The sequence below is a fragment of the Haematobia irritans genome, chromosome 1, assembly GCF_050003625.1.
Source record: "Haematobia irritans isolate KBUSLIRL chromosome 1, ASM5000362v1, whole genome shotgun sequence".
Taxonomy (NCBI): domain Eukaryota; kingdom Metazoa; phylum Arthropoda; class Insecta; order Diptera; family Muscidae; genus Haematobia; species Haematobia irritans.
Window position 1 is genome coordinate 71,332,993 of NC_134397.1, and position 14,518 is coordinate 71,347,510.

The 14,518-nt window shown below is 30.0% G+C and overlaps 1 protein-coding gene across 1 annotated transcript in view; it reads left to right on the forward strand.

The window, feature by feature from the left end:
* Nucleotides 1-14,518, forward strand: part of Rbp (RIMS binding protein) — a 270,060-nt gene that overhangs the window by 25,349 nt on the left and 230,193 nt on the right. The window lies entirely within an intron of this gene.

Below are 14,518 nucleotides of genomic sequence, written 5' to 3' on the forward strand. Positions count from 1 at the left end.
TATGCTTTTTTTTCAGTGTAGTTACATAAATACATGTGGCAAATAAGATTATTTATATCGGCCCATTTTCGGAACCCTCCACCATAGAATTTCCTAGATCAGCCAATGCATATCAATCTCTAAAAATTGATCAAATATTTCAATATGAGATTTTTTTAGATTTTTGTATTACTATTATTTTTTTTTTTTTTGAAATTTTGTCATATTTCATAACTTGTTTGGCATCTGTGGTTGCAAGCTACATGAATGTAATCTGCCGGCGGTGCATTTGTCCATCCTTGAACAATGGCTTTATTTAAAGCTTCTGTACTGGGATATTATTATAACCAGCACTGTAAGATGAGGCTATAATAAGTTTGCTATTCACATCGAAAAAAAAATTATCAATTTTAATTTTTTTTATATCGGTTCATTTTTGGAACCCTCCACCATAGAAATAACATTGGAGAGCCACTCAAATGAGATTTTGTTACATTATCCAGAGTTGACTCCGGAGTCAGGAGGCTAATGAGAAATGCGTCGGAGTAGAGCTAAATTGGCTCGAATCTACAGCCCTAATCACTACTTGTCAGAAAATTAAAATTTACTTTTATTATTCATGTATTTAAATTCCATTACTCGTAGTAAAATTAATAAATAAGAGAAATCAAAAAAAAAAATTGTAAAACTGGTAGAAATTGAATATTGGATTATTTTAATATTAAATTGCCTTAATTACTAAAAATCCCAAATATGAAATCAATTAATCGTACTCCCACAAAAAAGTAGTCAAGTAAAGGAGAGTGTTATTTTCACAATGGTTTTCTTAAAATTCAGTACAAGTTAGGTACCCAGCAAAAACATTTGGAAGTACTTCTAAAGGCACAACTTTAAAAGCACTTCCAAAAATGTCCTTCCAGTCGCTTTTTTCATACTTTTAAAGGGTAATTTTAACATTTTTTGGTTTCAAATATGTTAAAAAGGGCAAGGATTAATAAAATGGTATAAATTATTTAAATTTTATCGAAAAAATTCCTAAATTCATTCTAGAAAAATTGAGGTCAAGGTTTTCAGACAAGCGTTATGCGTTTTACAGACTATCAGTTATTCCGGACGGAATGTCGGTGTTTGTAAAGAATCTTACAGTGTGTCGGATCGATACGACTTGTCGGCAATGTCCCAGGAAAAAAATTTGGAAGTTCTTCCGAAGGCACAACTTTAAAAACACTTCCATAGGATGCACTCCCAATGATGTTCTTTATTTTAACTACCCAGGAAGTTCTTTTCATTCAATTTTTTATAACATGCTTTTTTCATACTTTTAATGGGTAATTTAAAGGGTGATACGGTCAAAATTTGGTCAAGGGAAAACGCGTGTAAATCGGTGAAATCGTTTATTTAAAAAAACAAATTAAATTTCTTTTTCAAGTTTAATTAGTATAAAATTCAGGAAAATATTCAGTTAGGCTTTTGCTTTTCCAAATCCGAATTTGCCGGGCCTCACGCTTGACACCTGCCATCAGATTTTGCAAAGCCACCTTGTCCACCTTCTTCTCCGCAGAAAGCCAGTTTGCCTTGAACTGCTGCTCGTCCTTAGCAGTTTTTTTGGTCTTCTTTAGGTTCCGCTTGACAATAGCCCAGTATTTCTCAATTGGGCGGAGCTCTGGCGTGTTGGGAGGGTTCTTGTCCTTGGGAACCACCTGCACGTTGTTGGCGGCGTACCACTCCATGGCCTTTTTACCGTAATGGCAAGATGCCAAATCCGGCCAAAACAGTACGGAACAACCGTGTTTCTTCAGGAAAAGGCAGCAGACGTTTATTCAAACACTCTTTCACTTACATTTCTTGGTTGACAGTCTCGGAAGCTATGAAAATGCTGCTTTTCAAGCCACAGGTACAGATGGCTTGCCAAACCAGATATTTCTTTGCGAACTTTGACAGTTTTATGTGCTTGAAAATATCTGCTACCTTTCCCCTTCCTTTTGCCGTATAAAACTCCTGTGCCGGAAGCAGCTTGTAGTCGGCTTTGACGTAGGTTTCGTCGTCCATTACCACGCAGTCAAACTTCGTCAGCATCGTCGTGTACAGCCTCCGGGATCGCGCTTTGGCCGTCGTATTTTGTTTATCATCGCGATTTGGAGTCACTACCTTCTTTTAAGTCGATAGTCCGGCTCGTTTTTTGGCTCGATGCACGGTTGTAGACGATACACCCAGCTTATTTGCGGCATCTCGGAGAGAGAGGTTAGGGTTTCGCTTGAAACTACCGGCAACTCTCTTTGTCTTCTCAGCGGCTTCCGGTTTTCGATTTCCCCCTGATCCAGACTTCCTGGCTGTCGACAAACGTTCCCCAAACACTTTAATTACATTTGTTACGGTTGATTTGGCAACTTTTAGCGATTTTGCCAGCTTTGCGTGCGAGTAGCTCGGATTTTCGCGATGCGCGAGCAAAATTTTGATACGCTGCTCTTCTTGCTTGGACGGCATTTTGACAACTGAAGAGTGAATTCCAAAATCAAAATAGGAGCAACATTCTACACACACACACCTTCAAAATGAGGGGTGTTCAGGTTTTTTAAATGCAAAATTGATAGAAATACGTCAAGTTTATATTGACCAAATTTTGACCGTATCACCCTTTAACTTTTTTTCAGACAAGCGTTAGATTGCATTAAAAATCATAAAAAAATTATAAAAATTAATTATGTGTCAAAATACCACCAAATTTTTTAATTCACATCCAAAACACTGAATTTGAATCACATCTAAAGAAGTGGTGCATATTCAGTGCATCGGCTGTTCAAATGGGGGACATCCGTCCTATGTGGTGCAAAATTGACGCAGAAGCGATGAATTTAACATGGGCTTGTCATAGGATGGAAGTCCTCCATTTCAACAGCCGTTGCACAGAATTTGCATCACTTCTTTAGGTGTGATCCGAATTCAATGTTTTGAATTTAAATTAAAAAATTCTGTGATATTTTGTTAAATAAATAATTTTTATAATTTTTTTAATTTTTACTGGATTCCAACGCTTGTCGGAAATGTTTGACATCAAATATATTCAAAAATTCACAATTTTTTTAGATTGGATTTAGCATTTTTGTCGACAAAATTTAAATGATTTGTACCATTTTATGAATTCTTGCTCTGTTTTTAACCTACTTGAAACAAAAACAAAAAATTAAAATTACCCATTAAAAGTATGAAAAAAAAAACAAGTTATAAAAAATTTAATTAAAAGAACTTCCTGGGTAGTTAAAATAAAGAACATCATTGGGAGTGCATCTTCTTGAAGGGCTTTTAAAGTTGTGGCTTTGGAAGAACTTCCATTTTTTTTTACTTTTCTGAATGCTTTTTGACAAATTTCGTGTTTAAAACTCTCTAGTCTCTGCTATTGGCAACCCTACAATAGTATTTTCTCTTTAAATGCAAATACACGAGAGCAAATCTGATTACAGTTATTATCTGGCTCTCTTACTCTAACTCTCTTGTTTATGAGCTCAGTGTTGAAGAATGTTTAACTAACACACATTTCGCATTCATAATGTCTCTGTTTGACTTCTGCCCCTTGAGAAATGCAGGGATTTTGGTGTTGTTTCTTCAGTTACCCAATTTCATTAGTTGTTGGTTTAGGTCATTTATGCGTTTTTTGTGGCGCTGACTGTTCTAGCCAAGATAACACATTACGTTTGGTTTTCTTAGTAAATCTTTGGCGAGGAGAGAGAATGAGGCAATAAGGGACCTTTATGAGGGGGTTTGATATGCGTGTTATACATTTGGTTATTGCAAAAAAAAAAAAAACAGAAAAAACACCAATATGGGGAACACTAAACTCAAGGGATCAAAAAACAAGAAGAATGTTAAAGGTAAGGAAAAAACACTATACCAAAAACCTAAATAAATAGAACTTTTAGCAAGAGAGAACAAAGGAAAAAAATAAAACTAACAAATGCGTAACTACTATTAGCTTAAACGAATGTCTATACATACATATGTATATAAAAGGCAATTTACACACATATGTATGTATGTACGCTTAACTATACATTAAATATTCTATACACGCAATTATTACCTTATATTGGTTGACAAGGGTATTTTGGCATAGCAATTTGAGAGAGATAGAATGGTAGAAAGGCAAAAAAGGTGCACAAACGATCGATGTATAATAACATTATTTTTTTGCTAATAAAACAATATTGGGTCCACCAGCAAGTAATTGTGCATGTGTGTGTGTGTGTGGCTTAGTATAGACTTTTCTAAAAGGCAATACCACCACAAAAACAGGTTAAAAGAAGGCCTAAGGTTTTTGAACTTTTCTAAAAAAAACAACAACAAATAACTACATCGTTGCCCCACATTTTTAGTTTTGCCAAAAAACCAAGAGTTACGCATTTATAGGCCAAATAGGTTGATACTTTTGGAAACAATTTGTTTGTCTATTTGTTGTCTTTTGTTATCGTTGCCTTATATTCTGCCATGGTTTTTGTTTTGTTGATTTATTTACCTACCAAAGTTTTCTTGTTTTCTGTATGGGTTCGTTTGCCTTTATGTATTTGATGAGCTCGAGAAATACAGATAAATGTCTACATATTTGGTACATTTGTAATGAAAATGTGAACAGGAGAAACAAATAGGAACATTTAAACAATGTGTATTCGTAATGAACATTTTTCAAAATAGAAGAAAGCATTGTCTACAAACACAATTTGTTATAAAAATAAAATTTTATAACATATGATATATTAGAGTCTAAATAGGAAATACCAATATCGACCTATAACAATTATATGATATTTTGAACCATATTTGTGCAATTCGGCGAATACTATATATGAGGGCTATATCAAAATTTCATTTTTTTGTCTAAATTCAATAGGATTTGCTCTTTTGCATAAAGATTATCCTGTACGAAGTTTTATAAAGATTGATGGAGAACTTTGACATAATTAAATAAAACCCCCATATAAACCAATACCCCAAATTTGATTTTTGGAAGAGCAAACTTTTCAAAGAAAAAATTTTTTGGAAGAGCAAACTTTATCCGAACCCATTTAAATTTGGTACACAATGCTCTCTAATAACCATGCAAAACCCATACAAATCTACCAAATTTAAAAATTTTAGTGGTTAGTACGGAAAAAATGTTTTTTTCTTCAACAATTTGTTGAGTATGAAATAACACGAAAATGAAACTTTTTAAAGAATGAAATAATTTATATAAAATTGTCTCCATATTTTATTGCTACAGAAATTTTTTTCAAAATTTTACTTCTGTAGGAAATTTTCTCAAAATTTTATTTCTATAGAAAATTTTGTCAAAACTTTATTTCTATAGAAAATTTTGTCAAAATTTTATTTCTATAGAAAATTTTGTTAAAATTTATTTTTATAAATTTTTTTTTAATTTTATTTTTATAGGAAATTTTTTCAAAACTTTATTTCTATAGAAAATTTTTTCAAAATTTTATTTCTATAGAAAATTTTTTCAAAATTTTATTTCTATAGAAAATTTGGTCAAAATTTTATTTCTATAAAAAATTTTGTCAAAATTTTATTTCTATAAAAAATTTTGTCAAAATTTTATTTCTATAGAAAATTTTGTCAAACTTTTATTTCTATAGAAAATTTGGTCAAAATTTTATTTCTATAGAAAATTTTGCAAAATTGTATTTCTATAGAAAAATTGGTCAAAATTTTATTTCTATAGATAATTTTGTCAAAATGTTATTTCTTTAGAGAATTTGGTCAAAATTTTATTGCTATAGAAAATTTTGTCAAAATTTATTTCTATAGAAAATTTTGTTAAAATTTATTTCTATAGATTTTTTTAAAAAAATTTATTTCTATAGAAAATCTTTTCAAAATTTTATTTCTATAGAAAATTTTGTCAACATTTATAGATAATTTTGTCAAAATATTATTTCTTTAGAGAATTTGGCCAAAATTGTATTCCTATAGAAATTTTTTTCAAAATTTTATTTCTAAAGAAAATTTTGCCAACATTTTATTTCTATAGTAAATTTTCCCAAAATTGTATTTCTATAGAATTTTTTTTTTTAATTTTATTTCTATAGAAAATTTTGTCAAAATGTATTTCTTTAGATTTTTTTTTTTAATTTTATTTCTATAGAAAATTTTGTCAAAAGTTTATTTCTATAGATAATTTTGTCAAAATGTTATTTCTATAGAATTTTTTTTTAAATTTTATTTTTATAGAAAATTTTCTCAAAACTTTATTTCTATAGAAAATTTTGTCAAGAGTTTATTTCTATAGATAATTTTGTCAAAATGTTATTTCTTTAGAGAATTTGGTCTAAATTGTATTCTTATAGAAATTTTTTTCAAAATTTTATTTCTATAGAAAATTTTGTCAAAATTGATTTCCTATAGAAAATTTTGTCAAAATTTTATTTCTATGGAAATTTTTTCAAAATTGTATTTCTATAGAAAATTTTTTCAAAATTTTATTTCTATAGAAAATTTTTTCAAAATTTTATTTCTATAGAAAATTTGGTCAAAATTTTATTTCTGTAGATAATTTTGTCAAAATTTTATTTCTTTAGAGAATTTGGTCAAAATTTTATTCCTATAGAAAATTTTCAACAAAATTTTATTTCTATAGAATTTTTTTTTTTCAAAATTTTATTTCTATAGAAAATTTTCAACAAAATGTTATTTCTATAGAAAATTTTCTTAAAATTTTGTTTCTATAGAAAATTTTCTCAAAATTTTATTTCCATAGAAAATTTTCTTAAAATTTTGTTTCCATAGAAAATTTTCTTAAAATTTTGTTTCCATAGAAAATTTTCTCAAAATTTTATTTATATAGTAAATTGAAATACCTCTTAATTGGAGAGGAGAGCTGTATTTCAATCTGAAACGATTATACTTTGCAGACTTAAAGAGTATTGTGAAATATTAACTTCTGTCAAATTTGTCGATGAAACACAATATAACCCCAATCGTTGAAGTCGGGCAGTACAGATATATAGGAGCTATATCTAAATTTGATCCGTTATTTTTCTAAATTCAATAGCATTTATCCTTGTGGCGAAAAAGTAGTCAAAATCGTTTAATAATTGCAACCAAAACCTAGCGAACATCAAATAGAAGGACAGACAAACGAACGGACACTAAGGGTTAGATTGACTCAGGAAGCGACTCTGAGTCGATCGGTATATATTAAAATCAATAATTCTGGTAGACTCATTTATATACCGATTCTGAGTCGATCGGTATATATTAAAATCAATAATTCTTGTAGACTCATTTTTTTGCACTATGTGGTTAGGGTATAAAATATATGTTAACATCGGTACACCAAAGCATCCGAATGGATCTTGCAACATTTTTTTTATCTACTCAGAGCAATACTTAATGCAAAAGGTGGTTATAACGAGTGTTATATATTTTTCTCTGAGTACGTGCGTTAAAATTTTTAAAATCCTTTGACTATAGCAAGTGAACCATACGGCGTATGATCAACGTTTCATTTTGTCAACAATCATACGCACTATGAACCAATCGAGTCAAAAGATTATAGTGGGTAGCCAAATAAAATCACACAATGTGAAACAGTTTTTGTAGATTAGCATAAAATTTGTCTGCAAACATCACACGAGGGTTGACTTTTATATTTCGGAATTAGAGAACAAATACAAATATTAATTATTGAAAATCGCTTTATAGTTTTTCGAAATATTTCCCATTAAGATCTATATATTATTGCACCATAAAGGGCGGAATACACATTTTTTCAAAATTTTATTTCTAGAGAAAATTTTCTCAAATTTTTGACTATAGAAACTATAGAAAAAATGTTCTCAACGTATTATTTCTGTAGAAAATTTTCTCAAAATTTTATTTCTATAGAAAATTTTCTCAAAATTTTATTTCTATAGAAAATTTTCTCAAAATTTTATTTCTATAGAAAATTTTGTAAAAATTTTATTTCTATAGAAAATTTTGTCAAAATTTTATTTCTGTAGAAAATTTTGTCAAAATTTTATTTCTATAGAAAATTTTGTAAAAATTTTATTTCTATAGAAAATTTTGTCAAAATTTTATTTCTATAGAAAATCTAATTTTTTCTCTAAAATTTATTCCTAAAGAAAATTTTTACAAAAATTTATTTCTATAGAAAATTTTCTCAAAGTTTTGTTTCTGTAGAAGCTTTTGGCAAATTTTCGAAAATTTTGCAAAATTTTATTTTTATCGAAAATTTTCTCAAAATTTTATTTCTGTAAAAATTTTCGCTAAATTTCTTTAGAAAATTTGGTTAAAACTTTATTCCCATAGGAAATTTTCTTAAAATTTTATTTCTATAGAAAATTTTCTCAAAATCTTATTTCTATAGAAAATTTTCTTAAACTTTTATGTATATAGAACATTTTGTAAAAATTTTGTTTCTATAGATAATTTTGTAAAAATTTTATTTCTATAGAAAATTTTGTAAAAATTTTATTTCTAACGAGAATTTAATTTTGTCTCTAAAATTTATTCCTAAAGAAAATTTTCTCGAAAATGTATTTCTATAGAAAATTTTCTCAAAGTTTTGTTTCTGTAGAAGCTTTTGGCAAAATTTTATTTCTGTAAAAAGTTTCGCTAAATTTCTTTAGAAAATTTGGTTAAAACTTAATTGCCATAGAATTTAAGTACCTCTTAGTAGGAGAGGAATGTTCTCACATTTTAGCTGTTACGTACGCGATGCAAAAGCCCTATGAAAATTTTCTTTTTTTTTTAAGTATGTGTCAAACATTTTATGGCCGTACACATATTGTAATTTAAATATGAACTAAAGCAGGAAAAAATTTTCGTACGTTTCCAAAAAATAGTCAAAATGAACTACTGTATGGTTAAAATGGTAATGGTTTGGCGCCAATGATTTTTTTCTTTACTTTTTATGCATTTTTCTTCTATGAGAGGGTGTAATTTAGTGATTTGAATTTAAAAATTATACCAGGGAATTACATTTTCTAGGTTTTAACAACGCTTTGTGGAAATCTCAAAATGTAGAGTACAACTTAGTTCAATTTAAAACAGTTTCCGTTTATTTTTCTTGGTAGATGTGTTATAAAGTACCGCTATCGTGTTTTTGGAATATGTCTTTCGACCAATCACCACTAGACTTTTTAGGAGCGATTGACAAATTGTATGGGATCCAACGTGTACCATTTTTTGTACGAGCAAATTTTTATGCACTATTGAAGGTATGTAGGTCCCACGATAGGTCACACGCATTAGCGCAGCTAGACAATTTTCCTAGGGGGGCTATAGCCCCCCTAGCTAAAAAATTATGATTGAACTTATAGGTTCAATTATTGTTTTATTTCATAAAAAAGAATACAAAAATAGACATCAAAATAATATATAATAAAGCAACTAAAAGTAGTTCCACACTTTTCCCAGCAAAAAAATTGGGATTTGTTTTAAAGGCACAACTTTAAAAGCCCTTCCAAAAATGTCCTCACAAAGAAGTTAATTATATTAACTACACAGGAAGGTTTTTACTTCAGTTTTTTCATATTTTAATGCGTAATTTTTGTTTTCTTTTTTCAAATAGTTTAAAAAAAGAGTAAGAATAAATAAAATGGCAAAAATTATTCAAATTTTGCCACAAAAATGCTAAATCCATTATAGAAAAATCGATAATTTTTTCAAACAAGCGTTAGTATGCATTAAAAATCATAAAAAATATAAAAATTATTATAAATTAATGTTTCTTGAAGCTCGAGGTCTTTATAAATATTTATATAATTCTAACAAAAGGTCGACCAAAAATCAAATAAAAAACGAATAAATAAAAATTATTTAGTTGGGAAAATATTACACAATTTTTTAATTGACATTCAAAACTCTTAATTCGGATCACACCGTAAGAAGTGATGCAAATTTATTGCAACGGCTGTTGAAACGGTGGACATTCGTTCAATGACGAGTTCCTATTACCTTCATCGCTTCTCCGTCAATTTTGCACCACTTCCGGACCCAAAAAGAACATTTTCACTTCTTTTTTGGCGACGCTTTTTTGCAGCATTATTAAGATATTAATTTATGAAAGAAGAGTTTTAATACCAATTACTATTTTTTAATTAAGATGACTAAACCAGACTAAACAATATAATAAAGGAGCTTTACAACCTGTTTCTATATGTCGAATGAGCTCTGTGGATCGACTAAAATGGAAACAAACAGCTGAATTTATAACCAAAAAATAGCTGTTTCTATGCATTTCAGTCGATCGATTGAACTCGTTCGACATACAGAAACAGGCTGTTAGTTATTCAACTAAACCATAAGTTCAATCACAGCTCTATTTCATAAATATCCGACTTCAAACATTGCCATCGGCAACTGCTACCACAACCCAAGTAATTCGATTGTGCATGAAAGTCTTTAGCGGAACTTTGTGCGGTTGTATATACTTGTTTAATTTTTATAAAAATGTAAAATCGTAAATAGGTTTTCAAATTCTGGGGGGGCTACATTTTTTCTGGGAGGGGTCTAAGCCCCCTCCCCAGAGGCCTTCCTACGCTTATGGTCACACGACGATTTTATAATATCAGTTGGGGTACAGCATCAATGATATACGGAACCATAACTGACAGTGGACGAACTTCGTCTTGGAGTGAATTATGACTTCGGTTGAATTCACTATAACATCGACAAACACTGATCGTTGAGGGAGCTTTATCGCCAAAAATTGAATTTTTGTTCATCGATGCACTGTTATTGAGTTAATCCACATCGAAAGTTGTAAAAAATTATCGCACGAAAATTTTCACGCTTTAGTTCCAGTTTTTTGGTCGAGATGAATCTTTTAAGATAACCCAGCAAAAAGAATTGGAAGTGTTTCCACAACAATTTCTTGTTAAGGCATTTTGGGATACTCCATCAATTTTTCCCACTTCTGATGAAGTTATTTTGAATCAGTTTTAGAAAATGCGCTATTTGGCCGAAATTTAATTGTCGAAATTTAAATGAATAAAAAGTAGAAAAAGCTATAAAACTAAAATAAAGCCCCCATATAAACGGGCCCCCAAATTTGGCTTGCGATTGCTCTAAAAGAAGCAAATTTCATCCGATCCGGTTGAAATTTGGTACATGGTGTTAGTATATGGTCTCTAACAACCATGCACAAATTGGTCCACATCGGTCCATAATTACATATAGCCCCCATATAAACCGATCCCCCGATTTGGCTTGCGGAGCCTCTAAGAGAACCAAATTTCATCCGATCCGGTTGAAATTTGGTACATGGTGTTAGTAGATGGTCTCTAACAACCATGCAAAAATTGGTCCACATCGGTCCATAATTATATATAGCCACCATATAAGCTGATCCCCAGATTTGACCTCCGGAGCCTCTTAGAGGAGCAAAATTCATACGATCCGATTGAAATTTGGTACGTGGTGTTAGTATATGGTCTCTAACAAGCACGCAAGAATTGGTTCATATCGGTGCATAATTATATATAGCCCCCATATAAATCGATTCCCAGATTTGTCCTCCGGAGCCTCTTGGAGGAGCAAAATTCATCCGACCCGGTTGAAATTTGGAAAATGGTGTTAGAATGTGGTCTCTAACAAGCACGCAAGAATTGCTCCATATCGGTCCATAATTATATATAGCCCCCATATAAACCGTTCCCCAGATTTGATCTCCGGAGCCTCTTGGAGGAGCAAAATTCATCGGATCCGGTTGAAATCTTAGTATAAGGCCGCTAATAACCGTGCCAAAATTGGTCCATATCGGTCTATAGTTATATATAGCCGATCCCCAATCACACAATATCGGTTCCATATCGGTTCATAATCATGGTTGCCACTCGAGCCAAAAATAATCTACCAAAATTTTATTTTTATAGAAAACATTGTCAAAATATTATTTCTATAGAAAATTTTGTCAAAATTTTATTTCTATAGAAAATGTTGTCAAAATTTTATTTCTATAGAAAATTTTGTCAAAATTTTATTTCCATAGAAAATTTTTTCCAAAATTTATTTCTATAGAAAATTTTGTCGAAATTTTATTTTTATAGAAAATTTTGTCAAAATTTTATTTCTATAGAAACTTTAAACTTAATTATATACGTATTTAATCGGATTATTTAGTTTAATATATACCACGTATGGACTATGTGGTATATATTACGGTGTTAGTAAGTTTTAAGATACCTTGCCATCGGCAAGTGTTACCGCAACTCAAGTAATTCGATTGTGGATGACAGTCTTCAGTAGAAGTTTCTACGCAATCCATGGTGGACGGTACATAAGCTTCGGCCTGGCCGAACTTACGGCCGTATATACTTGTTTTTTACTGAGTTGCTATAAACAATACATATAGCTCTCGTGTGTCAAAACGTTCTGAGTACGTATAACAACAAAAATGTCAAGACGAACGTTAGAGCAGGCCGGTTGCCCAATTTCGCCAAATAAACTGCTACCCTCATATAGGTCGTTCTTGGATTTGATTAGGTTAGGTATAGTGGTAGCCCATTATTTTAGGCTCACTTAGACTATTCACTGCATTGTGACACCATAGATGGTGGAATTCCATTTTATAAATGAGTATGGTCGATTTCATATTTAGCTGCTGGTTTGAATCGTTAACAAAGTATTTTAGTATTCCAAATTTATTTCATTGTACACATTCAGTTCTGAATTATCAAAATGGCCTTGGAATTTAATTTCTTAATGCTGGAGATATTTGTAATATTTTTTGTTTTTTTTTTTTTGTTTATTAATATCAAGCGAAAGCAAGTCTCAGTTTATTGCCATTGTGTTATGTTTCCGTTTCCTGTGAGACGCTGAGAGAGAAGTGAGAAAGCTTTATGGATGAAAATGTATGTGGGAGTTCAAGTTATTTGCGTTAAAAGCATTCAAAGAAATATTTAATTCATTGAAGGCGAGAAGTATGCTGAACAAGTGGATTTCTTTCTTTTTGTTTTTAATTTTTTCTCATGTAAATGATATGCACGCACAAAACCATCTAAAGTATGTATAAATATCATATAATTTATGCAGCAGAAAGGAAAGCAAATACAAAAAAAAAGATCCTAAAAAATAATTTGTGCTCATTTACTGATGAAGCCAACGATGATGGTATTGGTGGCTTATGTTTGGTATTAGTCGTCGTGTGGCTGGCTTTGTTTTATTAACACCATAAATTTCATATTTCTCCACAAGGCTGTTTATTTATATAACCATGTCATGCTACTTGTTCTTTTTTTGCTCCGCTATATATATACGTACTGCTTCTGTTCCTGCTTCATTGTCGTCGTCTTTTTGTTCATTTTCTTGATTTTCATTCGCACTTTTGTTCATTTTCCGCTCTCTTTTTATTTCTGTCGGCCCTGAGTTTGGGAAACTGAGTGTGTCACTTTCGGAATTCTTTGTTGTTGTTGTTGTTGGTGCTGCTGCTGCTTCTGTTACATGAGACGGCGTCATATTCCCCACTTTCCTTTCATCTCGAACTTTTTGTGTGGCGGATAAAATATTTGAAATATTATGTTCCTATTACGTGTCCAAAATGCATCATGCAAACAAAGAATGTTTCATTATTGTCCTTAGAAAAAAAGCAAGCAAGCAAGCAAGCGAGCGAATAAAAAACTTTCCACATTATTGAACACAAAGTTGATTTGATGTGTGCATTAGAGTGGGTATGCAAAATATATTTTTGTTTTTATACAATTTAATTTGAAAAAAAAGGATAAAGTAACAAACTACTTAAGGGATGTAGTGTACTGTGAGTTAGATTAGGTTGTATTGGCAGGCTGGTACTTAAGACTTACTTAGATAATTAAACCATTAACAAAAATGCCTATTACATACAGGGCTGTTCAGTTTTGATTGTTGAATCCACCCAATTAAATAATTTGGGCGATGATCAATAGAGGACTCTAAAGATTTTTATTTCGACCCAAAGATCCAGTTGTGATCGCGTAACCCAATAAATTTTTTTTTTGAACCATTAGAGGGATGATTGGTAGTGGACACCAAATATTTTTAACATTACAAATGTTCTTTAATTAAAATTTCTTAATTTTAAAGAAAATTTGCCTTTATTGGCTTAATTTTGTATTCGAAAATTTTGCTTACATCATCTTTCATATTAAGTCAATATTTTTTCCAGTATGCTGACTGGCAGTGTTGTAAGTATTTTTCTGCTCTTGTCCCCGAATTAGGATGCTTCCGTAAATTCCCAATTAAATTAAAATGCTCAACAATTTTTAATGAAAAAACTTAAGACATTGACTCTGTTGTAAATCAGCAATGATTTAAAAATTAAAAAAAAAAAAAAATATATATATATATATATATATATATATATATATATATATATATATATATATATATATATATATATATATATATATATATATATATATATATATATATATATATATATATATATATATATATATATATATATATATATATATATATATATATATATATATATATATATATATATATATATATATATATATATATATATATATATATATATATATATATATATATATATATATAT